Source organism: Miscanthus floridulus, chromosome 1 (assembly GCF_019320115.1).
Source record: "Miscanthus floridulus cultivar M001 chromosome 1, ASM1932011v1, whole genome shotgun sequence".
Classification (NCBI taxonomy): domain Eukaryota; kingdom Viridiplantae; phylum Streptophyta; class Magnoliopsida; order Poales; family Poaceae; genus Miscanthus; species Miscanthus floridulus.
Window position 1 is genome coordinate 152,053,825 of NC_089580.1, and position 21,005 is coordinate 152,074,829.

A 21,005-nucleotide genomic window follows, 5' to 3' on the forward strand; every position below is an offset into this window, starting at 1 on the left:
ACAGCTAGTCAAAAGAGGAGGCAGTCAACACAACAAGATGGATCAAGACAAGGAATCAATGACCCAATGTAAATCATACATGCATTGCTGTCCAATTCCATTTATTTAGCCCAATTATTCATATTTACTTGTACTAACAATTCTTTGAACGAACATTTAGTACAAGTACAAGTGCTAGTGCAAGTGGGTGCTAGTGCAAGTGGTACTATAACTGAAAGGGGAAGGGGACGGGAAAGAGGAAGGGGTTCAGCAGAGGACAACAATGAGACAATGCATGTGATTCATGGTTGTTGTTCGTTACTATTTTTCTAGCAAATTTCAGCATTGCCACCTATATTAACTCGCTTTTACTCTATTCTTGTTAAGTGCAAGTGGTACAGAAAGTGGAAGGGGAAGGGGAAGAGGGTCAAGAGAGGCCAACAATGAGACAAAGCAAGACATAGCACATTTGCTTCTCTTTACTACATATTTTAGTATACTAACATAATTATGCTCTTTTTTCATATAAGTGGACAAAGCAAGACATAGCACATTTGCTTCTCTTTACTACATATTTTAGTATACTAACATAATTATGCTCCTTTTTCATATAAGTGCAAGTGTTTCGGGAAGGGGAACAGGAAGAAGCAGGACAGGAGCAACTTCTGAGAGGCTTGCTACTTTGTTGGTTGATATGTAGCTCACTGCTAGTTGCCTAGGAAACTCACTACTAGTTTCTACTTTTGTTTCACATGTCATTTAGTGTTTCACATATTATTTGGACCTCTATGTTGGTGTTTGACATGTTATTTGGACCTCTAGGTTGGCATCTAATATGGTACTGTGATGGCATGTTATATGAATCTGGTTTGTTGCCGTTAATGCAATATGTGTGAAATTAATTTGTTATGTGATATTACATTCTGTTTATATGGATTGTCAGCAGAAATGTTGTCTAGTTTTTCTAAAAAATATGTATACAAAATGTCAACTTGCTGATCTAAAACAAGGGTAAAAACGCAGGGACAAAGTTGTCATTTTGTCCAAAAGTTAACACCGTTACAGGGGCTTAACAGACCAGGGGTAGAGTCTCCCTTCATTTTAAAAAAGCAGGAGTAAAATCACAAAGTTAAAAAAACGATAGTAAAATCATCATTTCACTTAAAAATAAGGGTAGAAATGCTTAAGCCCCAAAAATAATAGTATAGGGTACATTGATCATTTGCATTCCCTTTAGTTTCTTTTATGATCCTATCATTCTCGACCTTTCATTCCCACCTAATCTCAGACGACTGTCCATTACCGCCGGCTACCTCCCTCTCGTCTGAGAAGCCCCAATGGTCTCAGGCCAATGCAGAGGGCTCCATAATGTTCATCTCAGCGTCCATTCAGTGCTCGCAAAGTCTCCGTCCACCCTATTCCTTGCCTCCGCGTATGCAAGTATCCGGCTACCCGTCGACCAAGAGCAGCAGCATCCAGTAGATATTGCCGATCGAACCTTTCCACCGTCTCGACGTGACTACAGGCTATCAGGAATTGCGCGATGGCCAAAAGACTGCAGCAAATCAAAATTATTGTTGTGGCCGTGGAGTTTATCAAACTCCTGTATATGTATAGAAATTGCAGAGGAAGCAAGATAACTCTTTTTTTTTTTTTTTTTTGCGAATGGAAGCAAGATAACTCTGAAGCTCAATTGTGGCAAAAACTAAAGCATAAGAGTGAATATCGGCCTTTCAATTCAGTTGCAGTGGTGTGCAACCTGCAACTGAATTGTTTCTAGTTCTTTTACTTCTAGCACGTTATCAGCGATGTTTGCTCTCCGCTGGTTTTGGGTCGGAAAGGATTCGACGTCGATGATGCAGCGCCGTCCGTCGTCGAAGGAACAGTGCCGGCGTCATGCTCAAGAATGAAAATCAGGAACGAGAACTAGAACAAAGGTATGGAATACGGCCACGTTTCGTACCTACGGCAACAACACTCGTCGATGTCGTCCTTCGTCCTCATCTCCGCCGCTTCCGCTCGGTTGTGGCTGTGCACGACGACGGCGGCTTGAGGCCCCCGCGCGGCCCCCATGTACGGCGGCTCGCAGCCCCGTGCCTGCGGCGGCCGGCATCCTCCGCGTCCCGTGGCTGGCTCTCTGCGGTCGGCGGCTTCTGCGCCTGCAGCGGCCAGCGGCCCCGCGCCCTCGCTCGCGACAGCGGCCCCCGTGGCTGGGCACACACGTGGCCCGCGCGGCTGGCGGCCCAAGCCTGCGGCCGGCTTCCCCGGCCCTGCGTCTCGATGCGGCTCCATGGCAGTGGCTGCACGCGACTCCGGGGACTGGTGCCTCCTGCGCCGCGGCCGGCTAGCCCCTGCGCCAGCGGCTTGGTGCCCGTGACCGCGCGGCCCTGCTGCTCCGCACTGGGCGGCCTGCGCCCCCTGCGCCTGACGACTCGCGGCCCGCGCCGGCAACGGCCGGCTGCTCCCTCGGCGCCCCCGGGGCTGGCAGCCTCCGTGCCCCCTTGGCCGGTGGCCCTGCGCTGCACCCACGTCGGCGGCGGCGGAGGCCGACCAACTGCACGTACGGAAGAAAGGCCGTGCCGATTGACAAAACCGTCCGTGCCTCCGTAGGCTTCCCGTGGGAAGGGATAAGATTGTGCAGTTTTGCACAAAAGTCATTATATATTTTGTGAATTACATAATAATCCTAATCGATTATTGATATATTTCAGGTTTTATGAGTAGCCCTCTATATATCACTGCAATATATATTGCATTTATACCTCGTATAAATGCTTGTTTTTAGATCTCATGTCTAAATAAATTATGATGCACATTATTTACCAAGCGTAAATAGATGTTTTTGAGACTTTTGAGTCCTTAGAAATTGCATCATCATATATTATTGCAGATAAATTTATTATTGTCATGTTTAGATATGTTTTATGTGTCTATAATTTTCTGTTTTAGTCATGGACTACGACAATACTGTATGGTAGAGTTTTACTCCTATACATTGTTTTGTTTTTAAACCAGAAAATTGTTCATGTCTAAACATACATAGTTTGTCGATTTTGATCTTCAGCAATTAATTTTAATTGCAACAAAATCGATCATCTCAATTAATTGATAATTAATTAAGGATAGATCATTTAGGCTCATATGTGCCTAATTTGAAAAAGCAAAATGGCAGCCGCACCATTTTTGCTAGTAAGGCTAACATAGGAAGCATATTTTTTTTTATCCTATGGGATTTTGCATAGTTATGCCACTATCCCACTATAACACTATGTGCTTAGTAAGTTTTCTTGTTTTAACAGTATCAGTATAGGAGAGTGTTTATTCATGTACTTTGTTGACTTTGTTAATTTGGCAATTTTTCTATAAATTACATTTTAACAATGGTAGATCCTCTTAATTAAGCGTTTCTTAATTAATGATGAATTATGCAAAAAATGTTATTTTCATATATTGGATATATTTGGGACCGTAACACAAGTAATGGAGTCCTAGACAATGGTTGCGCTTAATTCATCTTGAATTATTCGGCCCAGAGACCGTGCCTATGACATTGAGTATTCACCCCTTACTGAGAGGTCTATATCATGTTTATTTAAACTTGATTACCTACATTGTGTTGTCCTAAATAAGTGTTTTGGAAATATTAGAATGGTACACTTTTATGGTGACTACCATCATTCATTGTTAAAGGCTATACACAGGTGGTAGAGTCTTAGGCATTGGCTGCGGTATATTTCTACGAATATATCAGCCCAGAGACCATGCATATAGCAGCAATTTATTTGCCTACTATTGAGAGATCTACTCTATGTTTCGGACATAGAGATTATCTTCAATGTTTGTGTCAACATTATTAATGATTGTTCATGAGGTTTACACATCTTGTGATTACCTCTAATTGTTGGAAAGTTTACAGTTTTGTTGACTATCTCCAACAATCCAAAATAAAGTGACAAGATATGGACCCCTCTAAATTTTGCATTAGAGATCACAATATCACCATAGTAATTTTTAATTTACCTTAGGTGTAAATTACTTAAATCAATGGTTTGTCACATGTTGGGAATACTGACTTCATAGGAGTTTGATGAACTCGCTCTTGATGGCATCAATATCCCGCATGGACAATGAACATTGACATTAGTTTTATCACATGGACTAATGGACGCATTTAATGAACCTCAATTAGGGGTTGCTTTCATTATAGATCAAAAGAAATTGTGCCTTACTGTAGTTAAGGTACTACGTCCATAAAGATCATCGATAAGATTATCTTATGGAAAGAAATGCATATAATTGGTGGCATACTCTTTAGGAGTATTATGAACAATAAAGAAAACTCATATAGCTTGAGGCTAATCATGAGTGGATCATGTCTCTAGTTTTTCAAACTATTGAAGACTATGATCATATTGTTCATACAATTTGCTTCCACTAGTAAAAACAAAAGGCCTAATGTGCAATATGAGTGATGACAATGTGGACCCAAGAATGACAAAGAGTAATATCATATGTGTGGTTGTGTTTAGCATAGCGCTAAACAATGTCGTACTCTTAAATTTGTAGTTGATCTATATCAACATTCTATAAGGGATGAAACAGGAAGCTACAGAAATAAGATATGAAGGGTGCTTCAATCTTAAAATTTAAAGCTACATAAGAGTTTGGCTGTTTATGCTGGATCTTATGGGATCACATAACAACACTTCTCTTTTTTCTCGTAAAGAGAACATCATATAGATGGGCAACATGATCATTAAATATGTTTCGAATGATTTGTTTTGAGATCTGGGATAATCTCATGGTCCGTTGATCATATGTGATAATGTCCATCGAAGATGTTGTAATACTTGTTGTCAATGCATAAGTATTGTGGGTATCATATCGATGTATTTGATACCCGATAATATTTATGGATTTCTATATATTAGACAAGAATTTCATTGAATTCTTGTCATATATAGATTGTACGGGAATCATTCCAATTTGGAAATGGTATGTGCCTAGTGGACAATAGTACCACAAACTCTATAATTTGGGAAGCAAAATCTTCCTGGTTCTTATGACAAGAAGATGGAATATTTTGGCCATCACTGATGCGATGCAATGATAGTTTGGCCTATTTCGCCACTATCATTCTTCTTGTGAATACTGAGTTAGCAATTGAGGATATTTAATTATGTCCTAATTACACTCGTATCTTACCAAATTATAGAGATATCCAAATGTGTTTTCGTATGGAAACACAAAAAGACAATATTTGATATGGCATATAAGTAATAAGATAAGTCTCATTTTGGTTGTATTAAGCGTACAACCATCACCGTACAACATATTGCGTATAAGATAATTTTCACACTATTGATGCATTCTGGATTTGGAATGAACAACTTGGCCATCATATGGGATGAGGTGAAAATTATTGGCAATTCTTTTGGTCAAGATTTTCCCAAAGTGTGCATACGATAAGTGCCACAAAAGAAATAGATTTTAAGACCCTCTTATCTTAAAATCAGATTAAATGTCTTAGATTCCTTGATCATATTCAAGAGAATATCTATGGGTCTGATATGAAGATTGTATGGATAGTTCAGGTATTTCATGGTTGTAAAGATACATCTATAAGATGATCTAGAGTGTGTGAAAGTATCCACACCCAGCCATGCATTTGGTAAATAATGGCTCTTGTTGTGAGCTCATTATCCTGAACACTACTAAATTTTTGTACCTACAATGACGATTGTTTGGTATAACAAGAATTTAGTTACATATCTAAAAGGATAAATGGAATATATGAGTATGACATTAAGGTCATAGCAGAACCATTGTTAGTGAATTGCTATTTGCCAACTTCATGTTGGGGTCAGGTAGATTTACACACTCCTGATTTGAGATTAACTGCATATCCCCCATATGCATTTAGTACATGGGAATCCAAGAAGATTTCCTATTTATGTAAAATTGATTACGTTGTATACGTATCAATCTCATCACCACAACATACATTGATGGGTACACAAAGAAAACTAGGGATCAATGTGAGATTTCAATCTCTATCGATTGTTAAGTAATTAGATCTGTTATGGAGGTTCTATTTACGACCCATATGCTGGTTTTATTTTGATAATAAGCATTTTTAGGCATTAGAGGAAGATTTGATGTACCATACATAATGCCAGGAAATTATTTGGAATGTGTAACACCCTAAAATTTGCCTCTTTTGAAAATAGGTTTAAAATGATTTAGTTCTGTATTTTTGTGCTCATGAAATATAGGAAAATTAAAATTTTCATTAATTAAAATTCATCATAAGGTTTAGCAACATGTTTGTGCATACATACCCTTGCATTTGATCTATTTGGTTGAGTGGTTTTGATTGAAAATTCAAAATGGTTTAAATTTTTTTTGCAAAAGAAATTAAAAATGGGCTTTGAAGTAAAAGAAAAGAAAGAAAAAGGGAATTTGAAAATAAAAGTACTTTTTAAGTTGTAAAATTTATTTTTGGGAACTTACCCAAAATTGTTCATTTTTATTTGAACTAAAAAATATATTTTAAACCATGTTCAAATTTGATTTGGTTTATATTTGAAATTGGATCTCAACTTAATTTGAGTTTGCATTCAAAATTGGTTTAGAAATTGGAAAAAGAATTCTCTTCCCTCTCTCCGTATTTGGCATGTTGGCCCAGTTCCAGTGCCAGCTGCCCCATTTCCTCTGCTGGCCCATCCCATTCGGCCTTCCTCCCGCGGGCCGTTCTGCTCATCCCGCTTCAGCCCACGCCAGCACGCAGGCCTAGCTCCGCTTCTCCGCTTGGCCCAGCCTCGAAGCTGCCGTGCAAGTGGCCTCCACCGCCTTGTTTCACTGACAGCCTGGATCCGCCCGTCAGCTCCTCCTCCTACCTCATGAGCAACACGGACTCCACCGCTGCCGTCTGAGTGTCCGTTGTTGCCTCGTCTTCTGCCGTGCCTTGCATGGCACGCCTTTGCCCCTCATAAATAGCAGCCGCACCAGCGCCGCTTTCCCCAAACCCTAGTGCAGCATCGACCGAGCACAAGCATTACCGTCCTGCTTATGACAGATCTTGCCGAGAAGCCAGTCACCCGCCGTCGTAGCTGTGACCATCGTTGGAAGCCTTTCCATTGGCTCAAGCAAGTTCCCGAGCATTACTTGGTGGTAGTAGATCTCCCCGATCCATTTTATTATTTCCCCTTGCTTTCTAGGCTGCTCACCCATCGCCAAACTTAGTAGGAAGTCGTCGTCCGCCTCGCCAAGCCCCACGCTGTTGCCATGATCTCACCGCCGACCTTAAGTCCCTTGGTGAGTTCTCCATAGTCCCCTCTACCTCTCCGTTCTTTTCCATTAAAAACCAAAGTCTGGAACCCCGATTCCATGAACTCCGGCGAGCAAGTAGCCCGACCGTGAGCCTACATGCGTTGCGCTCTTCCAATCTGCTAGCTAGCTTGATGACGTCATATGAGGTCATGCATGAGTTTTGTGGCCGTTTTTCTTTAAGAAAACAAACCTTGAAATACAATAGAAATACACATCATTCTGAGCCGTCCGTTTTTAGATCAATGGGCCAGATTAAAACATACCCCTTTGCTGTTCTTTTTGCTAAAGAGACCCTATATTTTTTAGAAAATAAACCCGCAGTCCAAAACATGTTTACAGATTTTGTTTTCTTCATTTGAAAACGTATTTTGTTTCGGTTAAGTCTAAAATACGTTTTCACTTATTTACAGATTTGCCACTGATTTTGTTTTAGCCATAAAATCTCCGTTTTAACTCCGATTTGATCCGTTCCACTTGCGTTAGGTTTGTAATTCCATAATCTACATGTTCATGCTACTGTTAAATATGTTTTCAACTTTTAAAATTCAAGGTTAGATTTAATCTATTATTTTATTTAAGGAAATCTTGTTTATTTCATATCTTTTACGTTTTAGCTCTGTTTTGATCCATTCAAGTTGCATTAGATTCATAGCGACGAGATCTACGCGTTAGTAACAGTGTTTTATCATGTCACTAATACAAGAATTTTATGGTTTGAATCATATCTTAAATAACAATTATGCAACTAGATTTTATAAATAAAATATGATTTGATTCACTTTAGTTTTATAATTCAAATCTAAACTTGACTTAAATTATAATCTCTATAAGATATCTTATATATGTTTTTATATAATTAAAACACGTGAAGCTAATAGTTTTATATTTTCTCCTATGAGCAAATCTTTCGGTAGATGTATCTTTTCACCGTGGCTCCGATTAGAGTGATTTTCGCATCTGTGTGTTCGTAGCGAGACGTAGATCCATTTTACAAACTTTTCATCTTGATTTTTTGTTTGTTGTACTGTTCTGATTTAGTTCTATTATTTGCTTTGTGTATGATTGTATGGATGCTTGTGTGGTGCTTTATGATTAAGTCCAGTCGGTGAAATATACGTGGTGATCAAGAAGAAGAAGAAGAACGTTGAAGATTAAAGCTTACCGAAGGATCGATGTTTAAGGCAAGTATAGCATGGGATCTTCCTTGCTGTCCTATTCACCTTAATATTATTTTAATCATATATATGTGTCTACCTTGGCAACCGTAGTAATTTTTCTAGCTATTTGATTTCCTGGATTCCTTGATACCTTTGGGTTATTGCATTGGGTAGTTTGATGCTAGTGCTCAACTACAGCCATGATCTTGTAACTTGACTAATGTAATATGCAATACACATTATAAGATGCTTTTTAGCAACATGGAACAGGGGGCTAGAGCATTGAGCTATATTTATGGTGCTCTAGATTCCTCTTCCTAAGGACTTATCTGTAAGTGATCATCCGGAACTTATAGTACAGCTGTGAGGGCTACATGGCTCTGGTTTTAGCTCAATATGAGGATATTTTCTAGCTTGTTAGTGGTTATCTTTATTGGCGTAAGAATGGCTTGATGAATCGGGTATAGGACAGCCTCTGTCCCCTTGTGTATAGGCTGTGTGTCATTGTGCCATCGGGAAGGGGGGGTTCCTACATCTGTTTGCCGAGCGAATCTAATGGCCCTAACTTGTTAGATGAACCTTTGAAAGGCTTCATAGTGAACCCTGCTGACCTTCCTTGGTAGTGGGTCAAGAGGCTGGTCACCTCAGGCGAAAGGGTAAATCACGACTCATAGTGAAAGTGTATAACCTCTGCAGAGTGTAAAACTGGTATATCAGCCGCGCTCACGGTCACGAGCGGCCTTAGAACCCTTATGGAATAGATGATCACTAATGGTTAATGATGATGAACACGAATGATACTGATGATGAATATGCTCATTAATGATTACTGTTTATGCTATTCATTATTCATGTTTACCTGATCATGTGTTTATGGCTTGTGATAAACTTGTTGCCACCCTATTGCTAAAAGATGACTCATTAAAAGCTAATCATAGTTAACCAGTGTTAGCCTTTTGAGCCTCATAAACCCCATGTTATATTTGTTGAGTATGACATGTACTTATGCTTGCTTTATTTTTCAATTATTTGGATAAAAATCTTAGATGGGTACCAGATTGCTAGAGTTTGGAGGAATTAGGCTTGTGATCAACTAGTCAGTTGTCTCTGTGGATTTGGAGTACTCGCCTGAAGATCAAAGTTGTCTTTCCGCTGTCTATACTCTGAGGTTATCATCTTTAAACTAATACGCTATGTATTTAAGCATTGTCTTTTGATATTACCCTTATTTATAGCTATATGTGAGATTTGACTTCCTAGGCTCACATATGGTGTGTATCTGGTTTTGTTCTTAAAACCGGGTGTGACAGAATGCATAAGGCATTTCAAGCTTAGGATCACGTACTAAATGTTAAGTTCAAAGAATTGTTAATTTGCATAATATTACAAATAAACTGCCAAATGCATTTATTGATTACTAAGGTGTCTTTTAACTTGTTAATCTGTTGTAAATATGTGCCAGAAAGAGTAGTGGTACCAAGTAAAACCACTCAACTCCCAGTTGTAAATAAGAGGGGGAGAAGTATGGCCATAAAGTAGGATTATTCATGCTAGCAAGAGAAGGTTTTCCTTGCAAGATAATATAGTAAATGCAGGTCAACCTATGGTTGGCGACACCTTTTTGGGTAAATATTGGTTATTACCCTGTGGATGGATGTCCTCCATAAACCTAGCTCAGAGGTGCACCTAAATGCTAAAGCTAGGATTTCAGAAAGCCCTTACTCTCATTTCAGGAAGTCACGATGAGTCATTCAAGGTACTTTGAGTTTTGATAACCAGAGAATTATATCATAGAAAGGCTACACGTGTTGACACGTACTTCTCTAAATAAACTGTATACAACATTCCAAGTTATCCAGTCAATAAGACCATGGCAGAGTGTTTTGGTCACTCTTACTGGAACTTGTTGAGTGATGTAATACATGCAGAGATAGTCTTGCTCACCAGAAAAGAGGTGTTTTGGGCTATGATGCCAACACCTCATGGTACCTTTACTATGGGTACAAAAGTATTTTCATCCTAGAATGGATTGAGAACAATGTGGTGGTGAGATCAAAGCAAGACTAGTAGCACAAGGGTTTATGTAAAGCCCAGACATTGATTTTCAATGCAAATTATTCTACATAGTAAGTTATAAATTTCCGATACTATCTTTTGATTGGCAGTACAAAAGCATCTATCATTGCAATTGATAGTTGATAGATGTAGTGATTGCATATATTTATATGATCATTTGATTTAGTGTATTTGTGAAGCTTCCAGGAATGAGTTCACATACCCAACCCTCATACATAAAATCACAACATATTATGTATTGCTTAAGTCGATATATGGCTTAAAGAAGTTAAGTCAAATTTGGTACAATCGACTTTATGTGTATTCCCTAAACTGAAGGGATACAAGATTGATTACTAAAAGTGCATCTAGCCCTTTAGAGGGTTTTGGATGGTTGAATGACAACGTGATTAAAGGTCTAACCCGCTTACTAAGTGTGGACAGGTAATAGGATATCTCACAGGTACTTAATGAAAGCCAAAATAATGCGTTGTTGTATAAAACAATCTAGTTCAAGCACAAGACAACAATGCAAATGGAATTCATGCAAAAGACTTATTTATTGTGGGATTTCCATGTTCTATGTGAAAGCAAGCTCATAAGAATTAATTAATGAGACATGATGGATTGCATATGGAATGGTCTCATATTTGAAGCTTGCTAAATTGAAATATAAAAGATAACAATACAAATGTGTGGTTGATTCAACATAAGATGTGACTTGATGGCTTCAGATGGTGAAGATAGCAAGGAAAGGCTTTGAGGTACTAAGCAAGGGTGAAGGGCAAGCGACGGCTTGGCGGCCGAAGAACCTAGTTAGGGTGAAGAAGGAAGTACTTGCATTTAGTTGAGGTACTAACAAAGCTACGATGGTCATATTGATGTGGAGGATCAAATCTATATTCGACAAAGTGTTTGAAGTGACTTGATGCATTTGGAGTTATTCATATTTGATGAATGGAATCAAGTCATGTGCTCAAGATGGCTATGCTCAAGTGACAAGATCAATATCAACATGTTGGCACCCTTACTTGATGAAGATTGAAAGAGATGGCATTAATTCAAAAGGGGTCAACTCAAGCGGTATAAATTCATTTTTCCTATAATCTTGAGTTTAATAGGTATGTTGTACTATTAAGAGGGATGCATCATGTTGATAGATAATATTTCATAAGTGCTCAAGCCAACCCATGTGAGTTTTGGGTATTTGAGAGACAAAAGAGCTAACGAATTTCTTTCTGGTCTGGCAATACCTGACGTGTCCGGTATTTGCCCAACAATGATAAAATTGTTGTTCTCGGGTTGGTTCGTCGGGAGTTCTGACGGTTGGGAGTTTTGGCAATGGTTGGGAGTTTCAACGTCTCGCGCTTTAACTGACTTGGAGAGTTCACTATGGTGGTCATACTAGACATGTCTGGTATTCATACCGGACGTGTCCGGTATGGACGACCAGAGGCCAACGGCTAGTTTTCAAATGCCTTGAGAGTTGGGAGTTCCAACATAAGTTGGGAGTTCCGACGGTCGGAAGTTCTAGCATGAGTCAGGAGTTCTGATAACTCACATACTTCAACTCAGTTACTTAGTTTTCAAATATGCTGAGGATTAGGAGTTCCGACGTGAGTCAGAAGTTCCGACGGTCGGGAGTTCCAACGCCTCACATTGACACTATAACTTAGTTACCATTGGCGCAATATTTAGTCATTATAAAACAACTAGTTTTTCCAAGGGGGTTATAAATACCCCCAAGCCTCCACCTTTGGATGCTGCTGATTCTATAGATATACACACATGTTTTTGAGCCTTGCCAACTCTCCCAACCCTCTCTTAGTGAGTGATTGATCAAATTTGCCAAATCAAATTGTGGGTTGAGTGAAATTCAAAAAGAGAGCAATCCAACCACTTGAGCACTTGTGCATATTGTCAATCTCGTGATTCACATTTGTTACTCTTGGACTCTTTGGTCCTAGACGGTTAGGCGTCTCTGGAGAGCACCCAAGAAATTGTGGTGTGCTACGAAAAGTTTGTAATGGTTGATTCCGCCGCCTTGGAATCAACTAGTGGAAGGAGAAAAAGGAGTTGGAAAAGACTCTAGCTAGAGTGACCTTCGTGGTATCCTCTAAGGCTGACCTTCGCTGGGTTGCCCGTAGCCCCCTCAATGGAGAGTAGGACTCGAACGAGTCCGAACTTCGGTAAAACAAATATCATGTCTCAATTCGCATTTCATTTGATATTTGGGTTGCTCTAGCTCTTATGCAGTCTCTCTGTGTATATTGTCATCTCTAGTGGGTGCCTGCAGTTTGGTTTGAAGATAGAAATCAAAAGGAGCGAGTTTGGGGCTAATCTGCAGAAATCGTGTATACCAGACACGTCCGGTATTAGAGCTCAGTACTAAAAATATTTATTCTTTGTCCTATCTTTGTGTTGCAGGGTTGTAGCTTCTAGATATATTCTTTATACCTTGTTTACTCTGTGGCTAACTTGTGAGGGGTGGTATTACTCTTAATTTGGAATTTCTATTTTGGAAACTCCCTTTTCTAATTGTTTCCGCATTTAAAGATGTTAATTTTTAGAAACACCTATTTACCCCCTCTAGGTGGCATTCTAGGTCGTTTCAATTAGTATCAGAGCGAGGTTCTCACCTAAAGCTTCACTGACGTGAGAAAATGATGTCAACGCCTATCGAGTTGGAGCTGGTGCTTCTCCAAAATGATGGTTCAAACTTTCTACCTTGGTCAATTCATGTACTCAATGCTTTTAGGGATATTAGTCCTCTTGTTGAGCATATTGTGGATGCAAGCATACCTCTTCCTATAGTTGATTGGAGCAACTACAAAAATTTGTCAAAAGAGGAAGAGATATGCGTGTAACTTAATGCTCAAGCTATTAATGTCATATTGAGTACATTGAGTGCAGAGGTTCAAGATGAGGCAATCTTCAATGGACAACCACCTCCGAAGAGTGCTCATCTCATTTGGACTAGACTTTTTGATTTATATGGAAAATCCAAATGTCATGATGCACTTGAGATCGAGTCAATGGAAAGTATGTCTATTGTGTCTTCATGCAGTGAAGAAGCCTCACAAAACCTCAAGAGCACCGAGCCGGAGCAAGAAGTGCAAGCAGCGCATGACTTGCTGTCTGCCTGCACATACCGGACATGTCCGATATGCCTACCGGACATGTCCGGTATGGCCGAGGCAGCAGAGCAGCAAGCAGCTGTTTGCAACGATGCTCAAGCCCGGTGGTGACCAAGTGATGAGTCAACCTCAGTATCACATGATACTCATCACTTATGTCTCATGGCCAAGAAAAGCAAGAAAAAGAGTAACAAAAAAGATCAAGAAAAGGAGAAAGCACAAGTAGATGATCAAGATGAGATTGATGTTGAAGTTGAAGACAACTACAACCTTGATCATCTCAACCGCAAAGACAAGTTCATCATCATGAAGATAGTTGAAAAGAATGATGAGCTTGAAGAAGAGATTGAGAAGCAAGAGCAATCACTTCAAAAGCAAGAATTGTTTCTCATCTCCAAGATGGAAGAACTAAAGGCTCTAAGTGAAAGGTATGAAAAAATTGTCAATTGAGCATACTTTAGTTACTAACTCCTCTTCTAGTGTTTCACAACTAGAGAAGGAAAACTTTGAGCTCAAGGCAAGGCTAGATGAACTATCAAGCAAGTATAATGTGCTACAAGCAAACTATGTTCATCTAAAGTGCTCTCATGAGGAAGTAGTAGAATCAAGCATCATGCTTGAGGTAGCTCATGAGGTTGTGATCACATCGGTAAAATTTTCTCAACCTCTCACACATTCACTCACTAGTACATCATCTCAATTAAATATTTCTTGTATTAATGAGTGTGCTCCTCAAGTAAGCCAATCTTCGATTGAGCTAAATCTTATAGAAAACATAGAGCTCAAAGAAGAGGTGAAAAGGTTAAAGAAAGATGTGATTCGATTGAAGGGTAAGGAGAAAGTACAACCTTCTCAAGATAACCGTGATAACATGGTGAAGAAGCTTGAGAAGGGTTCAAACCTTGCTTCCTCCAAAGCCCAACAAAAGAATCACATTTTAAGTAAGGCCAACACAACTAAGAGCAAGAAACATGGAAAAAGGTTATGCTATGGTTGTGGATTATATGGACATGAGTGGGCAATGTGTCCACATAAGAGTTGGGCTGATAAGTATGAAGTGGCCGAACAAAAGGCCTCAAATAAGTTGGCCAACCAAAAGAAAAGTGATGGACAAAGCGCTTGTCTCATGAGCAAGAAATTGGGGCATCCTACCAAGAAATGCCCAATGTACAAAGAGGCAAGAAAGGAAGCCCAAGTTGCAACAAGAAGATGTTGTGGATGCAATGAGATGGGCCACAAGGTTAATAGATGTCCATACAAGCAAAACAAGCATAGAGCAAACAAAGGCCGCATATGCTATGCTTATAGAAGAAATGGGCATCTAAGCTATGAATGCCCAAATGGTAATGCTCCTAAGCTGAACACATTTGTTTATAATGATAAGCTTAGGAAGACCACAAATGGAGTTAGCACTAGCAAGGTGATGTGTTCACCACAAACTAGTGCTAAAGCCATTTGGGTGCCTAAGCACTTGTTGACTAACCAAAAAGGACCCTACAAGAGTTGGGTACCAAAGTATGCTTAGAATAATGATGTAGGTACTTGGTGATGAGATGAAGGCATTGGGGTGGTTGAGCAAGCAATTTAATAATATTCACTCAATCTATCAACCAATTCTTATCATAATCTCTTATATGGTTGACCCAAAGATTATTTAATAAATATACCATTTACTTCATCTTCACCATTGGTAACAAGTATCTAAACCTTATATGATAGCCACTTTATTTGTTTTATGCTCAATAACTCACAAATAGGCATATTTGTGAAAACAATGAAAGTGGCTAATTAGTTTTACTTAATAATTATCATGTTTGCCATATGATGCTTTTAATAGCTCTCTAGTAGAGCAATTCATTTGTTGAGTTGCAGGTATATAATAAATAATAGAGCTAAAATGAAGAATCACAAGCAGAGGGTTATTTGCTTCTATCCTGCACCTATCGGACGTGTCCGGTATTACTATCAGACATGTCCAGTATGGATAGGGACTGAAAGCAAGTGTTTCTATTTTGCGTATTCCGGACGTGTTCGGTATTACAGGAACTAGAACACTAATTGGATTGCAACTGAGTCTCTGATCCATATATTTTCATATATCCTTAACTTACTCAGAAGCTTGTGATTTGTCAAATCTAAGTGGATTGTGAGCATCTCTTGAACTCAATTTTAAATATAGCAATTTATTTGGTTTATGGTCAAAATGGAAAATTGGCTCCCAATTTCTTAATAGAATAAAAGTGCTTATTGAAAGTCATTCAAATTACTTGAAGTACTTATTTAGGGGGAGCTAAGTTTCTATTTTGCACCATTGTGGACTAATAAATTTATCTAGCATTCTTTATAGTCCTTTGGATGAAAAATTGATTTCGTATCTAGCATGATTATTTGACAATTAAGGTCAACATAAAGACTATCATGCTATATATCTTCTTAAGTGGAATTCTTGTGGGCTCAAGGCAAAGGTATGTGTTTACATACATGCATTGTAAGTGCATCTAAGGCCCTTTATATGTTAGAATGTGCATTTGTGTGACATAGGAGAGATGTTTTTCAAAACTCATAACTAGCATGTGTAGGTGGTGTGAATTTGAAAAACTATTTGAATCTTGGTCTTTGTGACCTAGCCTTGTCATGTGATAATTATAGCTCTCCTTGATTGTTTGATTGGCTAATTACACATGACATAGCTTTCTTAAGTCCACAATCTACTATGTCTCACAATATCTCTCTCAAGTAATCAAAATCTATATATGCCAAATAATTGGAAAAGAGAAGTGATACTCATGGCATTTGGATAAGAAAAATATTTACACCTTATTTGGATCAAGGACATACATGTTTTTGGATCAAGAAATGATAGAGAAGGGGATTGGAATTAAGTGAATAAAATTTGGAAAAAGAACGGACATCTTGCAAATATCAGATGTGTCCGGTATGCGGTATGAGCGGGATTATAAAAACAGTCGGTACCCCTTCGGCCATGTTAGGTTATTCATCTTCCAGTCAACCCAGCCGCCTCTCCTCAACCTTCATTGGTGATTTCAAGTTTCCACCATGAAAAGGAAGAGAGGTAGATTGGATCAGAGGAGATTTGCATCAAGATCGAAGACTCTAGGACTTGGATTTCCAATTGTATCTTCATTCACTCTCATAAGGTACCCTAATCCCAGACCTCATCAGATCTAAGCGGTTACGGCATGATTTTAGAATCCCTTCGGTATAGATGCTACATTACCTATCTAGAAGCAATGCCCAGAGTTTGGATTGGATTGGTTGAAGATTGAGCCAAGGACCTCAGTTAGGGTTGCTGTCCGCTCATACTGGACGTGTCCGGTATGAATACCGGACATGTCCGGTATGGGACAGCAGAGCAGATTTTGCTCCCTTGTTTCAATCCTCTCAGTGGTTGATTCTTAGGACTAAGTTTAATTGTCTATTGTGTTTTGTGAACCTTTTGACCTAGTTTGGTTAAGGTGATTACAAAGCATAGGATAATTACTCTTATTTCGATATTTTAACTAAAATAAGCTATCGTTTAGGCATGTATCTAAAATTCCTTGCAAATCTTTGGATACAGGACAACAGCTATGAGTGGGAGACAGGAGCCTAGGTCCAAGCATAGGCATGATCCAGCTTTGGAGAAACATAAGAAGGCAAGACAAGAAATACATCCTAGATATAGTCAGCAGGAGCAGGGGAGCAGCAGAGAACTCTCTAGGGCTACTAGAGGTGCTCTACAATATAAAGAGGGAGACAACAGTTCTTCCTCTAACACAGATACAGAGGAGTATAGAGTGGAGCCTAGTACTAGAAAGAGGAAGAGCACTGACAGAGATTCAGATGGTGACAGCTCAAATGATGAGCAAGAGATTAAGGAGGAGCAGGCTGTACCTCTAGCTCAGCACCAGCCAGGTCAGGGTATGCACTATGGTTTACTTGAGCCACATCCACCTAGTGTACCCTCTTATGTCGCTAGAGTTGACTATCGAGGGAAAGGCATGACTAGAAGGGCCAGAGATGAAAGAATGATTGATCCAAGGGGCTTGTCGAGGATTTAGTTTGATCATCGATTTTAGACAGCCTTTCATATGGACTTCTACACCAGTGTGATCCTCGCCAGGAACCTAGTGATTGCCAGGTCTCAGTGGATTGACTGGCAGTACATTAGAGATTTGCATAAGGCCTTCATTGATCACGCTATTGTCATTTGTGAGCATACAGGGGTTTATGAGATTATGGAGTTCCAGCATGATTAGAACACAGAGGTGGTAGCTCAATTCTATGCCACCCTATATGTTGAGGAGAATGAGAGGCGTATGCACTGGATGCTTGAGGGACAGTGGTACAGTGTTGATTATGATGCTTTTGTAGCTCTACTTGGCTTCTCAGATGATGATCTTCAGAAAGATAGGATCCACATAGAGCAAGTGTTGCCTCCAGAGCAGCTTGCCTACATGTACCCACCAGGGGGTGAGAGAGGAGCAGTGGGGAAGGTTCTAGGTCTTCACCCTACTTATAGATACCTGGACAGGATGTTTAGGAAGACCATTGATTGCAAGGGTGGAGATAAGGGAAACATTGCAGATTACTCTAGGAACCTGCTCCATAGGATGGCACCCGATGCACGACCTTTTAGCATCTTTGACTTCATTTGGTACGAGATCAGGAGTGTCGGCGAGAGGCCCCTCAAAGGCTGTGGTTTTGCTCCCTACATCATGCACATGTTTGAGCAGGTCACATGGCATACCTTTGAGTATGACAAGGTACATAAGGCCCTGAAGATTGTTGCAGACTTGCCTAAGGTTAGGGTACCTCTAGTAGGACCAAGAGGAGGAGCAACAGCACTAGAGGTAGTTTCACCTGTAGGTGGTGTAGCAGTAGGACGAGCTTCCCCTCTACCACATGCTCCCTCATGTTCTTCTTCACATCACTATAGTCCTCCTTCTCCTATTCACAAGATGTTCAGTGCTATCTTTGAGATGTGCAAGGATATACAGACCTGTCAGCAGAAGGTGAGGGAGGCTAGGAGGAAGGATACTCTGACTCTGAAGTAGATTGCTTCTAGACTTGAGCTTGATCCTCCTAGGTTGCCACTATCAGATAAGGCAGCTAGTGAGCCTGAGATTGAGGAGTAGCAGCAGGGCAGGTACGACGTAGAGTTTGCTAAGTTCCTTCAGCGATAGCAGCAGCAGTAGTAGGCTCTAGAGCACCCTAACACTTTACCACTATAGGCTCAGGTGCCTACTCTCTCTCAGCCACGTCCTAGTGCTGTAGACGAGTATGCTTCAGACTAGTGGAGTGACCTCATGGGTAGTCTCTATGACCCGTCTAGTACGAGTGGTTCTCGTCCAGCCGGTGCTACACGCTCAGATGATGAGGATGTTGGTAGAGATGAATATGATGATGAGTGATCACAACGTTCAGAGACAGCTTGCAGCCCCTTTGTCCTTAGTTTGTCATTGTTTGATCTTTGTGGTGATAGATGACAAAGGGGGAGAGAGACTGATTAAAGCTTTAGGATATTTGTTTCATTTGCTTATCTTTGTACCTAAAGATATGTACTGTAGGCTATAGTTTTTGTTTCTAAGCTTCATTGATGTATCTTGGATTTGAGATAGATTGTATCCTATGAGAGATGAGACTCATTTATGCTTTATCTATGTATCTCTTGAGACATAATCTTTATTTATATATTAGTGGCTTGTGGACTTGAAAAAAATGTGTAATGAGTGCTATGTGTGACATACATGTGTTGTATTTATTTCCATAAGGACCATGCATGCTAGAAGGGAAATATTTGATGTGATGCCTTTATATTTATTTTTGTGTGATATATCTTGTCATATGCATCACGGTTTTACATTGTCACACACACATGCACCCCGCGGATGCAATGATTTAGGGGGAGTCTCCTATATGTTTTAGTATATGCAATTGACATTTGAGGTTTTTTGTGAATTCTAATCATAAGCACATATCAAGGGGGAGCCTCTTATAAATCATTGAACCCAAAAGTTTAAATGTTTATATTCTCTTGTATGATTTAATCAAGTTGTCATCAATCACCAAAAAGGGGAACATTGAAAGTGCATCTAGCCCTTTAGAGGGTTTTGGATGGTTGAATGATAACGTGATTAAAGGTCTAACCCACTTACTAAGTATGGATAGGTAATAGGATATCTCACAGGTACTTAATGAAAGCCAAAATGATGCGTTGTTGTATAAAACAATCTAGTTCAAGCACAAGACAACAATGCAAATGGAATTCATGCAAAAGGCTTATTTATTGTGGGATTTCCATGTTCTATGTGAAAGCAAGCTCAGAAGAATTAATTAATGAGACATGAGGGATTGCATATGGAATGGTCTCATATTTGAAGCTTGCTAAATTGAAATATAAAAGATAACAATACAAATGTGTGGTTGATTCAACATAAGATGTGACTTGATGGCTTGAGATGGTGAAGATAGCAAGGAAAGGCTTCAAGGTACTAAGCAAGGGTGAAGGGCAAGCGACGGCTTGGTGGCCAAAGAACCTAGCTAGGGTGAAGAAGGAAGTACTTGCATTTAGTTGAGGTACTAACAAAGCTACGATGGTCATATTGATGTGGATGATCAAATCTATATTCGACAAAGTGTTTGAAGTGACTTGATGCATTTGGAGTTATTCATATTTGATGAATGGAATCAAGTCATGTGCTCAAGATGGCTATGCTCAAGTGACAAGATCAATATCAACATGTTGGCACCCTTACTTGATGAAGATTAAAGAGACGGCATTAATTCAAAAGAGGTCAACTCAAGCGGTATAAATTCATTTTTCCTTTAATCTTGAGTTTAATAGGTATGCCATACTATTAAGAGGGATGCATCATGTTGATGGATAATGTTTCATAAGTGCTCAAGTCAACCCATGTGAGTTTTTAGTATTTGAGAGATAAAAGAGCTAACTGATTTCTTACTGGTCTGGCAATACCAGACGGACGTGTCCGATATTTGCCCAGCAATGATAAAATTGTTGTTCTTGGGTTGGTTCGTCGGGAGTTCCAGCAATAGTCGAGAGTTCCGACGTCTCACGCTTTAACTGACTTGGAGAGTTCACTGTGGTGGTCATTCCAAACATGTCCGATATGGACGACCAGAGGCCAACGGCTAGTTTTCAAATGCCGTGAGAGTCAGGAGTTCCAACGTAAGTCAAGAGTTCCGATGGGTCGAAAGTTCTAGCATGAGTCGAGAGTTCCGATAACTCACATACTTCAACTCAGTTACTTAGTATTCAAATATGCTGAGGGTCAGGAGTTTTGATGTGAGTTGGAAGTTCCGGCATTCATCAGGAGTTCCG

At 39.7% G+C, this 21,005-nt stretch overlaps 1 long non-coding RNA gene across 2 annotated transcripts; it reads right to left on the reverse strand.

Moving 5' to 3' along the window:
• Positions 1-1,134: 1,134 nt before the first annotated feature.
• Positions 1,135-2,565, reverse strand: LOC136498075 (uncharacterized). Of its 2 annotated transcripts, none has more exons than XR_010769508.1 (2): positions 1,943-2,565; positions 1,135-1,534 (listed from the first exon to the last, which is right to left on the reverse strand). It is a non-coding gene; the product is annotated as an uncharacterized lncRNA (long non-coding RNA). The 2 variants fall into 2 exon arrangements; XR_010769510.1 differs by having other exon boundaries at positions 1,135-1,801.
• Between the last annotated feature and the right edge of the window lie 18,440 nt (positions 2,566-21,005).